This window comes from Pan troglodytes, chromosome 6 (assembly GCF_028858775.2).
Source record: "Pan troglodytes isolate AG18354 chromosome 6, NHGRI_mPanTro3-v2.0_pri, whole genome shotgun sequence".
Taxonomy (NCBI): Eukaryota; Metazoa; Chordata; class Mammalia; order Primates; family Hominidae; genus Pan; species Pan troglodytes.
Genome location: NC_072404.2, coordinates 6,480,254 through 6,494,689, shown reverse-complemented (window position 1 = coordinate 6,494,689; position 14,436 = coordinate 6,480,254). Strand labels below are relative to the sequence as shown.

Below are 14,436 nucleotides of genomic sequence, written 5' to 3'. Positions count from 1 at the left end.
ACGCACGCCCATGAGCAGAGGAGAGGATGCCAGCGTACACGCCTGCCCGTGTGCAGAGGAGAGGATGCCAGCGTGCATGCCCGCCCGTGTGCAGAGGAGAGGATGCCAGCGTGCATGCCCGCCCATGTGCAGAGGAGAGGATGCCAGCGTGCATGCCCACCTGTGTGCAGAGGAGAGGATACCTGTGTGCACATTTGCCCGTGTGCAGAGGAGAGGATGCCAGCGTGCACACCCACCCATGTGCAGAGGAGAGGATGCCAGCGTGCATGCCCACCTGTGTGCAGAGGAGAGGATACCTGTGTGTACATTTGCCCGTGTGCAGAGGAGAGGATGCCAGCGTGCACACCCACCCATGTGCAGAGGAGAGGATGCCAGCGTGCACATTTGCCCATGAGCAGAGGAGAGGATGCCAGCGTCATGTTCGCCCGTGAGCAGAGGAGAGGATTGCAAACCCACAGCTGAAATCTTGTGTATTAAAGGCAGCTGTTGGGCATGGTGGCTCACGCTGTAATCCCAGCACTTTGGGAGGCCAAGGTAGGAAGAGGATCACTCGAGCCCAGGCATTCAAGACCAGCCTGGGCAACATAGTGAGACCCCATCTCTACTAAAAATTTAAAAATTATCAGCACCATAAGACAGGTGAAAAAATTAGCTGGGTGTGGTGGTGCACGCCTGTAGTCCCAGCTACTTGGGAGGCGGAGGCGGGAGGATCGCTTGAGGTCAGGAGTTCAAGGCTACAGTGAGCTATGATTGCGCCATTGCACTCCAGCCTGGGCAACAGAGAGAGACCCTGTCTCAAAACAAAAACCAAAACCAAAAACAAAAAAGGATGGCTTCAAATTCTTGGCTGTCTTTCCTGTGGAAAAGGGGAGTCTAACCCCCTCCCCTTGATGCTGGGCTGGCTTAGGTACACACTTGACGGACAGAATGCAGTGGAATGATGTCGTAGGTTACCCAAGACTGGGTGCTCCAAAGCCTTACAGCTTCCACCACAGCCTCTGGGAACCCTGCTCCCAGGATGCTCTTCTTGGGGCCCAGCAGCTGTGCTCTGAGACGCACACCCAGCCAGCACAGCCCCAGCCTCAGCCAGCACAGCCCCAGCCTCAGCCAGCACAGCCGTGAATGCCCAGTGTCAACAGCTGCCATATGACTGTGCCATCTTGGACGTCCCGCCAGCTGGGTCTTCCGATGAGGTCACCCCCACCTCCATCTGGATGCAACCCCAGGGGAGACCCCGAGTGAGAACCGCCCGGCTGAGCCCCTCCAACCCCCGAAGTGTGAAGGGTAACAACAAATTGTGGTTTAAGTCGCTGACTTCAGGAATGGCTTCTCAGTTCTCACCGGTTATCGCTACTGAAATTAGTACATAAGTAGAGCCCTTCCTTGCCTAGACAACAGAGCAATGGCGGTGGCTCTCCCGGCCGCTCCACCGCCAGCAGGACGACTACGGTGACAGGTGGAAAGGCAGATATCTTTAGTTGCTCTAGGTTTTACAACAATTGACAAGAAACTGGTGCTTACAGGCTGAATCTGGCCCAGATACAAATTTGTGTTGGCCTGTGCAGTGTTTTTTTAAACATTTGGATTACTTGTTGATATTTTACAGTCAGGAGATTTCACATAAAAATCTGGGTCACCGGCCAGGCGTGGTGGCTCACGCCTGTAATCCCAACACTTTGGGAGGCTGAGGCAGATGGATCACTTGAGGTCAGGACTTCAAGATCAGCCTGGCCAACATGGTGAAACCCCATCTCTACTAAAAATACAAAAATTAGCCGGGTGTGGTAGCAGGTGCCTGTAATCCCGGCTACTGGGAGGCTGAGGCATAAGAATCACTTGAACCCAGGAGGCAGAGATTGCAGTGAGCTGAGATCACGCCATTGTACTCCAGCCTGGGCCACAGAGCAAGAGCCTGTCTCAAAAAAAAAAAAAATAAATAAATCTGGATCTGTTAATTCTCTTTAAAAATCTGACATCCGGCCACACTGGACCTGCAGCCCCGTCTGGCCCTACCCAGCTGGAGCTGAGAGGCAGATGCCCCTTCTGGTGTGAAAGGCTTCCCAGCTTTCTCAGCCCCTGCCCGGCCCTGCTCTGGGCTTCTCAGCCATCTCTGCAGGCACTCGGGGGCTTCTGAGTTGGCTTTAATGGTCTTGAAACTGAGAGAATGGGTAGCTGTGGCTGATTCAGACAATCACCCATTATTCTCTGCAGAGCAAGGCCCCCTCCCAGCTGAGCCCAAGGCCCCGTGTAGGAAAATCATGAAAATGTGTGTAGGGGGCGTGGATCGTGGGTGCGTCTTCACAGAGAGCAGATCAAGGCTGCACGCGCGGTGTTCTCACCCCAGAACAGAGGAGATGGCATCACCCAGTCGCGCGGCGTGTTCTGAGTGTTGAGTATGTGCCGGGCGTCCTGGGAGCCCCCCACGCACACCGCGTGTGACCCAACCGCACCCCGGCGGGGGGATTCTGCCAGACACGCCCTCCACATCCACGCCGGGGTCATCGGCCGAGGACAGGTGCGGGGACCGGCGAGGGGCAGACGCTGCCTCCCGCAGCTGGGAGGCTCTGCCAGCTGTGCCTCCACCATGGGTGTGCCCGACTCCGCGATCCCAGTCTTGCGAGCACAACTTCCGGTGTTTTCCGCTTTCTGACCCTCTGTCCACTCCCTGGCTGACGACTCGGATTTTACCTTCTTGGGTGTTTTGCGGGCTGTGGGAGCCAGGTCCCGCGGTGGCACATCTGCTGAAGGCCGTTACGGCTGATTTTCGTGATCTTGGGGGGCTCACCTGGCTCTGCGGCAGTGTGGTTTTGTGTTGGGAACAGCTGCTTCCCGGAGGTTCTACAGGCTCCCTGCGGAGTCCCCAGGAGGGGTGCTGGGGTCAGATGCTGGCTGCCCCTCCTCAGGAGCCCCCACGCGCTCCTGCACAGGCTTCCCGGAAAGGCTCTGAGGAGGGGCATGTGGGGAGGGGCCTGCTGGTGTCTGTGGGGAGAGCAGAGCGCTGTGCAGGGTGCCCTGACCACTGACAGTGTGTGTGGGGGTCGGGAGGGGAGGTGAGGGGGACTGTGCAGATTCACATAAAACAGCGCCTTGCATGGCCTCCGGGACGAAACTCAACCCCAGGGAAGGTATCACTTTCATAGCGCTGTAAAATGTATTTGAAAGGGTCTCCTTGGCAACCTGGATCTTTTTCACTTTTCCTCTGTGATCAGCCAAATTTGGTAAGTCACAGTGCGACCCCGGGGTGCAGGGATCAGAGGCTCGGAACCGACGCGCTTCGGAGCCTTTTGCGGTTTCCAGCTGTGGACCGCGCGTCCAGGGCGGCCACCGACAGCATCAGACAGGTGCGGCGGGGCCCGGCCGGTGGGGCAGCTTCTCGGCAGGCGCCGGAGGCTCAGTGGCTGCCCTCGTGGCCGCCGTTTGTTTTTCTTGAAGCAGCGCGTGGAGGAGATGCCGGTCCCTCGCTCTCCCTGGGGCCGGCGTCCTGCCCTGTCTGCTCACTGTCATTCTTCCTCCAGCAGTTTCTAAAGCACATTGTTTTGTAAATCACGGCCTTGGTGGGTCGCAGACGCCCTGTGCATGAGGCCTCATCCCTGTAGGGCCACAGAGCTCCCGCCTCACCTTTCTCTCCTCCCGCCTACCCTCCACCTGGGGCCTCCTGCTCCCCTCGGCTCTCCAGGGTGGACGCCAGTGAGGGCTGGCCCAGTCTGCAATGGCAGCCTGCTGTGCCTTGCTCCCACTCTGCCCGAAGATGTGATTGTTTTGGGAGCTGATTTCCCTCAGGTGTGGGGACCCCAGCCCCGCACAGGTGTGGAAAACAGCCCCTGCTCACACCTGTGAGGCATGAATACCTGCAGGCCTCGGGGGCAACTCCGCTGCAGAGCTGAGCTGGGCGCCATGGAGGCAGCTGGGAAGGCAGGGCCGGGCTGCAGGACCCCCAACTCCCGAGACCCCGGCGGGTCTCTCTGCAGGAGCAGGCCCCTCCTGGGTGGAGGCTGCTTTTCCTTGTCCCCAACCCCATGGGGTCACGCCCGCTGTCTCTGAAGCTGTGGGGAGCTGCCAGCCCCTCAGACACCCGATCCCCACAGCTGTTGGAAAATATTCTCAGCAGACTGGAGCGGTCACTCCTCCGCAGGCCTGTGGGTTGTGAACCTTGGGAGCTGCAGACATGGAGATGGAAAGCTACGGTACCCACCGCACCCTGTGTGCATCAGCGGGAGCCCTGAGCCCCAGGGCCTGGGCGTCCTGCGTCCCTGTGAGGCCTGCACCTGCCGTCAGCCTCGGGGTGAGGGGAGCTGGATATTTCTAGGGGCTCTTACCAAAGGTTGGGGGGCAGCCCCAGGCCTCAGGAGCTCTAAATGGGGACAGAGTCCTCGGTCCTGTGGCAATGGGAGCAGAAGTGTCATCTCTGTGCCCTGCCTCCGGCGGACACCCGGCTCGCTCCCCAGTGAGAGCGGCATCCAGGGCCTAGCGGAGAGGTGGCAGTGTGTGCCAGGGCTGTGCGGGCTCCCGGAGGCGGGGACCATCCAGCTGTTCCGTCACCTCACCGCGGACGGGAAAGTGGAGCGGCATTCGGCCGGGCACCATCTCAGGTTCCCTGCGCGCATTCCTCCATCTGGGGCCGCACGCCTGCTTTTCCAGGCCCCTGGAGTTCCCCTCCCGGAGACCTCCCCACAGCCTGGGGGCAGCTGGACCCCGGGAGCCGGTTCCCCGTAAAAATCCCGAGACCGAAATTCCCCAGCTTCCTCCTGTACGGGGCGGCAGCGGCCTGGGAGGCGTTGCTATGGGAATGCTAGAGTGGATTTATCTCCTCTTTTAGCAAATTAATTTTATGAATGTCCACAACGTTGAAACAACTGCAAAACAACACGTTGCAAAGCTGCCCTTGGGCCTGGGAACTTTTCCTGGCTCATCAGAGCCCCGCGCCTCCTCCCCGCTGACGCCTGAACCAGGAGACGGCCCATTGTTCAAAATCCACGGGTCGCTGCTGGATGCTTTTAGGAAAGGGACCCCTGCAAAACAGGACCCCTGGAGGACCACGTGCACACCCCGTCGTCGGGTGGGGTCAGCTGGGACCCGGCCTGCACCACAGGGCTCCTGGCTGGGGTCTCTCGGACAGTGCCGGTGCCACATTTTGAAGCGTTGCTGCTTACTTCTGGTGCTGCTTACTTGTGGTGGCCCTTTCAGTTCCTACTTGTCGCTCTTTTGGGGCCGCCTTCTGGAGGAGGCTCTGCTGGAGTGCCGGAGCCACAGGGGTCTAAGCCATACGTGTTTCCCAGGCATCAGCTCCGGTCCCGGGGCTGGAGAGATGCCGTGGGCCGCAGACACGCCCTGTCCTCTCTCCGGCTGGCGTTCTAGGGGCGTGAGATGCTTTGGAAGGACATGAGGTCTTGGAAGAGACGTGAAGCAGGACCCGACACAGAGAGTGCTGGGAGTGGTGTCGCTTGGGCTGCAGGGAGGGTGGGGGGGGCCGTGGGGCAGGGGCCTGGATACCGGGAGGGAGGGGGCTGCAGGCAGCGGTCCAAGGTGGGAGAGCAGGCAGGGCGAGTCTGGGGGACTCCGGTTGCAGAGCTCTGCTGACCGGGGTTGGAACGCCAGCGTTACTCTGGGTGTGACGGCCGCAATGGCAGGAGTTGGGGGCTGATTTGCAGAGGAGGGAGATAGTCCAGCTGCTTTGCTGAGGGCCGTGCCACGTGGCGAATAAACCAGACAGGAGCAGGCCGGCCACAGCACAGGGCAGTCACCCTGAGGGGACGGCAGGGGATGAGGGAGGGCTCGGGGACTGCTGGGCAGTCAGTGGGGGAACGGGTATTGAAGTAGGAGTAGGAGTCTGCCAGATGGAGGGCATCCTGACAGCCTCAGGGACACAGGAGCGCGGGAGGGTGGGGCGAGGCTACGCGAGAGCGGAGCTGCAAACCCCGGGCAGGGAAGGCTCCCAGGCCCCCCGAGCTCCTTGACGGGGGGTGTGAAAGTCGCTTTATAACATTCTGCCCGGACACCACAGCCTCTTCTGAGAGCCAAATGAGAAGTGCTCAGAACCACATTCCTGGCCCACCCTTGGCCTCAGGGCCCTGCCAGGAGCCTGCAGTCGACCTTCCGGAGGCCTAGGAGTATCTGCCTGTGGGGGAACCTGCACCGGCTGCGCGTCCTCCCTCCTCTGGCGGGTCAGGGCAGGTGAGACCCGCCGAGGCGCCGGGCTTGGCCTCTGCCCAGCGGTCACTGTGGGTGGGTGCCAAGTCTTCCCTGTCTGAGGGAGATCTCAGCGCATCTTGAAAGGGGGCCCATTTGGCCTGGCCTCTAGCAGGAAAATAAAAACATTCCTTCTGGGCTGGACTGGAAGAAACGCTTTTCCAGAACCCCGGGGCTGGGCTCTGAGCCCTCCACCTGGGCCCCGTGTGGACTGTGTGCACGTGGACATCTGCGCGGGGACAGTGATGGTTCCAGGGCCCTCGGGGTCTGGCCCTGGGGTGGCCCTGTCCGTGGGGTCTGCGGGCTCGCTGGCCGGGGTCATTACAGGTGTGAGAGCTTCCTCGGGGCTTAGAGGGACTCCGGCCTCACCCTGCCTGCTGTCCACCAGGTGCCAGCATCCCTCCCCTGGGCTGTGAGTGCCCTTGCTCTGCTCAGACCCTGGTGGGGCAGGCTCCTGAGTGCTCCAGCGGCCACAGCCGACCGAGAGGGACACACAGGTCCACCCGTCTCTGACCCACATCCCTCTCGTTGCAGGGCAGTCTCGTCATCCCAGGAGCAGGGGAGGGGCTGCATGCCCCCTAGCCCCCCTTTGTAGGCAAAGCTCCCCCAGGGCCTTGGTCACAACAGGCTGTGTCCCGGGCACGTCGTGGCTGCCCTCTCCCAGTGAGCTGGACGTTCGGCCCAGCAGCTTGGGGGCCGGGGAGAGCTTCCCAGCACCCGGCTGAACTGTGAGATGGCTCCAGGGGACAACTGTTTTCCCAAAGGCATGGGACGTCTTCACTTGCCTTTCAGCGTAAGTGAGTTTTGATGTGAATTGGGGCGGCCGGCAGGCTGTTCTCTGTGTGGATAGAGGGCCAGGTGTGAGGCTGAGGCCTTGGTCAGCTCACGCTCAGGGTTTCTGCTTTGGGAGACAAGAACCTTCAAAGTAATTTCTTCAAAATTAAAATGCCGCTTGCGGACGGAGACAGGGACGCTGAGGCGTCTTCAGCGAAGGATGGTCCCATTTGTGTGGTTCCTTTGACAAGTGCCTTTGCCTTGATATTTTCTGATTTTTTTTTTGTTAATGTAAGTAACATTATACAAAGTTTAACACCCTCTCCCCCACCAAAAAAAAACAACAACTCTAAAAAGCACCATCTTCCTCCCTCCCTCAATCCTCCCCTCCCAGAGACCGAACCACCCCCCGCCGGGCCCCGGCTTTCCATTGCAGACATTTCCAGATCTTGTTTCCCACCCGTATCTCGGGGCACCGCCGCGCAGGCGTTCCCAGACGAGACAGATGTGGAATGCAGTGGCTGGTTCCAAGGTCCCGGATTACCCTGACCAGATTCCTGGCAGCAAAGCGAGGAGACTTAAGCACCATGCAAAGACTATTGCCGTAAAGACGGATGTTTTGGCTGGGAAAATCCTAACAGCTGCGCAGTTCTGGACAAATCAATTTGCAGCACCCCACGGTCGTCCACCCTCCGCAGCGGGGGCTGGCCGTGGTGGCTGTGGTCCTGCAGGCAGTGGGTTGTGGACATCCGCTGCCTTGTGGGGGGTGGTCTGCTCCCCTCCTCCCAGACCTTCTGATGATGTTGAGTGAAGCCGGGGCCCTTGGGCACCTGATCCTTCTGGGAAGCCCGCATGCCGGGGCGGGCCAGCTCCAGGGGGTGAACAGTGGTCTCTAGGAGGAAGTTGTCCTCCTGTGTTCTAAATCTGGCCACGCATGTCTCTCTCATTCAACAGCCAGGTTCTCAGTCCCACAGCTGTGGCCTGCTGGCCCCGCTGGCCCTCCCCAGAGTCAGCTGCCGGAGGAACTTGGTGAAAAGGCTCCTGAGGGGGCAGCTTCCCCAGGAGCAGGACACAAGGTCACCTACCTTGTGGCACGGCCATGCCTCCAGGACACGGGTGGGAAACGTGTGGGGCCAGACCGAGGGGGTGCTTAGCGGCACGGGGGGCTGTGACCTCACCCTGGCCATGACCCCCGAGCATGGGTGAGACTGTGAGGCAGTATGAGCTGAGGCCATAGGTGGAGTGAGTTGAGGTTCCAGTGGCCAGGCCCTTTTAAAAATGTTTTGTTTTTAAAAATTGTGATAAAATACAGATAACGTGAAATTTACCATCATGGCCATTTCTAGGTGTACAGTTCAGTGGCATTAAGCAGGTCATTTTGCTGTGTGGCTGTCACCACCATCATCTCCAGAATGTTTCATCTTCCCAGGCTGAAGCTCTGTCCCCACCAAACACACACTCCCCACCCCCCTCTCCCAGCCCTTCTAGAAAGTAGAACCACCCTTCTCCTTTCTGTCTCTATGAGTTTGAACTCTACTGCCTGCTATAAGGGAGATCCGACAGGATTTGTCCCTCTGTGACTAGCTTATTTCACTTGCATAGTGTCCTCAAGGGCCATCCATGTTGTAGCTAGCAGGTGTCAGAATGTCCTTCCTTTTCAAGGCTGAATAATATTCCATTGTTTGAGTGGCCCACATTGTGTTTATCCAGCCAAGCCTGTTTTTTATTTTGCTGCTACTGCTGCTGCTGCCACCACTGATGGTGATGATGATGGCGGTGATGGTGATGGTGATGGTGATGCTGATGATGGTTATGATGATGAAGGTGATGGTGATGATGGTGATAGTGATGATGATGGAGGTGATGGTGATGATGATGGAGGTGATGATGAAGGTGATGATGGTGATGAAGGTGATGTGATGACAATAGTGATGAAGGTAATGGTGGTAATGGTGATGGTGAAGGTGATAACAGTATAGTGATGGTGGAGGGTGATGGTGGTGTTGATAATGGTGAAGATGAAGATGATGGTGATAATGAAGGTGATGATCATGATGGTCATGGTGAAAATGGTGATGATGGTTGTGGTGATGGTGATAATGATGGTGGAGGTGATGGTGATGATGGTGATGAAGGTGATGGTGATGATGAGATGGTGAAGATGGTGATGATAATGTGATATGATGATGGTGGTGATGATGAAGGTGATAGGGATAATGGTGGTGATGAAGGTGATAGTGATGATCATTATGGTCATGGTGATGATGAAGGTGATAGTGATGATGAAGGTGATGGTGATGATGGTGATCAAGGTGCTGATGATGGTGATGATAGTGATGAAGGTGATGTGATGACAATGGTGATGAAGGTAATGGTGGTAATGGTGATGTGAAGGTGATGACAGTGATAGTGATGGTGGAGGCGATGGTGATGGTGGTGGCGATGATGATGGTGGTGATCATGATGGTGATGAAGATGATAGTGATGATGATGACGATGGTCATGGTGAAGATGGTGATGATGGTTGTGGTGATGGTGATGCTGGTGGTGATGGTGATAATGATGGTGGAGGTGCTGAGATGGTGATGATGGTGATGAAGGTGATGGTGATGATGAGATGGTGAAGATGGTGATGATGGTGATGAAGGTGATGGTGATGATGAGATGGTGAAGATGATAATGTGATAGTGATGATGGTGGTGGTGATGAAGGTGATGGTGATGATGAGATGGTGAAGATGATGATAATGTGATAGTGATGATGGTGGTGATGATGAAGGTGATGGTGGTGAAGGTGATGATGGTGATCAAGGTGCTGATGATGGTGATGATAGTGATGAAGGTGATGTGATGACAATGGTGATGAAGGTAATGGTGGTAATGGTGATGTGAAAGTGATGACAATGATGGTGATGGTGGTGGCGATAATGATGGTGATGATCATGATGGTGATGAAGGTGATGATAGTGATGATGACGATGGTCATGGTGAAGATGGTGATGATGGTTGTGGTGATGGTGATGTTGGTGGTGATGGTGATAATGATGGTGGAGGTGGTGGTGATGATGGTGGAGGTGATGAGGTGATGAAATGGTGAATATGGTGATGATAATGGTGATGATGAAGATGATGAGTTGGTGAATATGGTGATGATGATGGTGATAATGAAGGTGAAGATGAGTTGGTGAAGATGGTGATGATGATGTCATGGTGATGATGACCATGATGGTCATGGTGAAGATGGCCATGGTGGTTGTGGTGATGGTGATGATGGTGGTGGTGGTGATGGTGGAGGTGATGATGATATGGTGAAGGTGGTCATGATGAAGGTGATGGTGAGGATGGTGATGATGGTGATAGTGATGGTGATGATGGTGATAGTGATGATGGTAATGGTAATGATAAAGGTGGCAGTGGTGGTGACTAACACTTTTTTAGCTTTTACTCTGTTTCAAACATTTCCATATTTAACTCATTTAATCCTTACAAGTCTCTGAGGTAATGACCATTATCCTCCCAATATGTGTGATGAGAAAATGCACTGAGAAGAAAATTCCATGAGTTCAGACCTCATCAGCTGATAACCCCCAGCCTTTTGCAGAGGTAAAGCCCTTGGCAGTGTTCCAGGGGTACCCACATCCTTGCCTAAATCTCCCCAGAACCTGGTGGATTCTGGATAGGTTTATATTATTTTACAGTGGGGAAACTGAGACTTGGAGAAGTGAGGTAGCACGTCCTCAGCCACCCAGCTGGGCCAAGTCTGAAGTCCAGACCCTCACGGATCCTGAGCTACCCCAGTCAAGCACCGCAGCTTCGCAGGGGCCCAGAAAACGTCCCGTGTGCCTCATCTGTCCTGCTGAGTCCTTCAGAAACTCCCCACAATCACCAGACCAGTTTTAAATAGTAATTCAGGCAAGATAAAAATCAATTAATTTGCAGCCACGGGATGTTTATTTCACCTTTTGCTCAGCTCTTCTGTTGGCGACGGAAACTCTTGACTGTCCGGCGTATATTTATAGCCTCTCTGAGCACGAGACTCTCCCTGGGCAGATGGGCAGTGTCCAAGGAGCTGGTGCGGTGTTGGGCCTGGTCTTTGAAGGGGGCTGAGGCAGCAATGGATTCTGCCCTGAATGCATTGCTTCATGAGGGACTCCAGGGAGGTGGCAGCTGGCTGTGGCTGCACCCAGGTCACCTGCTCTCCTTTGGATCCGAGGGACATATTGCTTAGTAGTAAGACCAGTGTTTGTGCTCCCCCTTGGTGTCCCAGATTTCCAGAAAGATCTGCTGCTGGAGACATCCAAGCTGGACACCTTTGGGGTCCCAAGAGCCCCTAAAGCCTGCCCCAGACCCCAGCCTGCTCTTCAGCATCCAAGAGTACGTGTGGTCCATGAGGGATGGTTGGAGCATCTGTTGGAATTACTCCGATCTTATTCCCGTCTCCTGCGAAACCCTGAAGGAATGAAGTGAAGCGTGTGGTTAGCTTTACCCTCCTTCCACTCCTGGCTGAGCAAGTTCCAATCACCCCTCCTTGGATGGAAGCCCAGGAAGTCGCCAGGCAGGTGAATGTGAACACCTGTCAGTTGTCACTCCTGGGTTCCCAGACAGTGGCTCCCAGAATGGGCAGCTCAATAAATCTCCACTCAGGGATGGTGGAAAAATACCCCTGGGCTCCCCTCCCAGATGCAAGGTTGGGGGGCATCCGCCTGCAACACTTCCTCCCTCCAAAGCTGACGTGTTCGTCTCGGGAGTTCACTCTGGAAGCGCTTTCGGGGGCCAGTGCCCTGGGCCCTGGGCCTGTTGGTCCTGGCCAGCTGATTCCCCCTCCCCTGAGCTGTGAGGATTTATAGATGCATCTGGGCACTGCCGGAGTCAGTGCTGGCACCCTGGGCAGTTTCTGGGGATGCTGCAGGAAGAGGCCTAGGAATGCCCTCCAGGCTGAGGGAACATTTGTGTGCAGAGGCACAGAGGTGTCACTGTGGCTGGAGTCGAGGGCCTGAGTGCGGTGGGGCGGGGACCTGAGTGTGTGACTGCCCACGTGGAGAGGACGTGGGCTTGCCTGGAAGGCAGTGCAAAGCTTCGAGCCACGGAGACATGGCCAGGATTGCTGGGAACACAGACTCCTCCCAGAGGGAGCAAGGGCGGAGGTTGAGGCTGGCCACGGAGGTTGAGGCTGGCCGCGGAGGTTGAGGCTGGCCACGGAGCCATGGGAGGACCTGGGAGGAGGCCTGAGGCTGGATGGGCTGACGCTGGGGGCGGCGGTCTGTGTCCCACCCTGGCCCCACCTCCCGTCCATCCAGATTCCAAGTCTCAGGTTCCCACAGGGGTGTCCAGGAGCCACAGCTCTGGCTGGACCCAGAGGGGCCCACTGGGCTGAGGGGCAGGTCCAGAATGATGGGGTGGTGGCTGCGTGGGGTATGGTCTCTGTGGGGACACTGAACAGGGAGGGAGGAGACACTTTGGGAACACCAGGATTAGAACGGGAAGTGGGGAGCGGGCAGAGGGGGGCTGCTGAATTGTCAATGGAGGAGGCTGGAGCCGGGCCAGGCTCGAAAGTGCTTTCTGCCTCTGTAGAACATAATCAGCAAGTGTGCACCCGTGCACACCAACGCACATACTCACCCATGCACACGTGCGCACACATGCACATATACACACCCACAACCCATGCACACACACAACCCATGCACACACACTGATCCGTGTGCACATGGACACAGGCACACCTGTGCACACACACGTACACACATGTACAGACATGCATGCACACCTGAGCGCACACACACGTACATACACACTCCAAGCAGACCCATGCACACACACACATGCACACAACGCACAGACATGCATGTATGCACACGTGCACACATGCTCACAGACTTCTGTGCTGGCACACATGCACACACACATCAGCGCATACACATACCTGTGCACACAATAACACACACCCATACACACACCTGTGCATGCACTCACACGTGCACACATGCATGCACACACACACCCAGCGTGCAGAGGTTGCAGAGGCTGAAGCAGCTCGGGGCCCCCTGGGGCTGGGACATTGTGGGTCTTGGCCCACCCAAGCCGGGGGGCTGTTGGACGCCTGCTGAGTGGACAGTGCACAGCCTGGGCTCTCAGCAGCGGCACCCCTTCCTTTCCTTTCCTTTCCTTTCCTTTTCCTTCTGGCATAAGGAATGGTGTCTGCAGAGGCAGCCTGTGGAGGGTTTTTAGGCTCATTGGAAAAGAAAACTGGGGTATCCCGTGGAGGGGGTCCTGGGGCGGACTTGGAGCCTGACCTGGCAGGTGCTCTCAGAGGACCCTCAGGGTGGGGTCCGAGGGCACGGGGCATCAGCTCCGGGTTGGGTCTAGGTGCCTGCCCACCTGCACCTGCCCTGGTGGCTGCCTGGAGGACTGGGGGCACGTTTGATCCCAGGAAGCAGAAGCCGTGTCCGTTCCGGGCCCAGGCTCTCCTGGGATGAGAGGTGCTGGTGTGTGGATGGGTCAGGGTTGCTATGAAGTCACAGTGGAGATTTCATCAGCGATGAGAGGTGCTGGTGTGTGGAGGGTCGGGGTTGCTGCGAAGTCACAGTGGAGATTTCATCAGCGCCCGTTAGGTTTCTGGTGTCCAGCACCCTGGTCAGTACCTGGAAGGACTCAATGTCTGTTCATCCAAAGATTGAGACTTGGCTGAGAAAGCAACAGCTGAAATGGCGGGCGGGGGTCAGGGCATCTCAGCTGGGGTCAAGGCATCTCGGCTGGGGTCAGGGCATCTCGGCTGGGGTCAGGGCACCTCCACTGGTGTCTGGGCTTCTCAGCTGGGGTCTGGGCATCTCAGCTGGGGTCTGGGTATCTGCTGGGGTCTGGGCATCTCTGCTGGGGTCAGGGCATCTCGGCTGGGGTCAGGGCATCTCGGCTGGGGTCAGGGCGTCTCGGCTGGGGTCAGGGCATCTCGGCTGGGGTCAGGGCGTCTCGGCTGGGGTCAGGGCGTCTCAGCTGGGGTCAGGGCGTCTCGGCTGGGGTCAGGGCACCTCCACTGGTGTCTGGGCTTCTCAGCTGGGGTCTGGGCATCTCAGCTGGGGTCTGGGTATCTGCTGGGGTCTGGGCATCTCTGCTGGTGTCTGGGCGTCTCAGCTGGGGTCAGGACATCCTGGCCGGGGGTCAGCATGGTGGGGGGAGTCATGGTTGGGGGGCATGGACCCCATGGCCTTGCAAAGAAGATCCAGGCAGGAAGAGAACAGCTGGAGGGAAGATGAAATGCCGCTGGCCGCGAAGCTATGATGGGCAGATTGGTTGTGATCTGTGTGTGACAGAGACCCTTTAAGAGCTCTTTCTGGAACCTGGTGTGACCAGGCAGATGGAGGGGCAGTAATGGAGGAAAGGGTGTGAGAGGCCCTGGAGGCCGGCGCTTGGCCCACCTGCAGGTGATGAGTGCAGGCCTGGTGGAGAGGGCTGGAAGGGACGCGTTCCAGGCTCTGCAGGG

At 57.2% G+C, this 14,436-nt stretch overlaps 1 protein-coding gene and 1 long non-coding RNA gene across 7 annotated transcripts in view; one reads left to right on the top strand and one right to left on the bottom strand.

Annotated features, from left to right (window-relative positions):
* Positions 1-14,436, top strand: part of PRKAR1B (protein kinase cAMP-dependent type I regulatory subunit beta) — a 176,729-nt gene that overhangs the window by 149,418 nt on the left and 12,875 nt on the right. The gene's annotated exons all lie outside the window — the stretch shown is intronic.
* On the bottom strand, positions 10,888-13,446 carry LOC107971946 (uncharacterized). Of its 2 annotated transcripts, none has more exons than XR_001714768.4 (2): positions 13,338-13,446; positions 10,888-11,409 (listed from the first exon to the last, which is right to left on the bottom strand). It is a non-coding gene; the product is annotated as an uncharacterized LOC107971946 (long non-coding RNA). The 2 variants fall into 2 exon arrangements; XR_008548898.2 differs by having other exon boundaries at positions 13,253-13,433.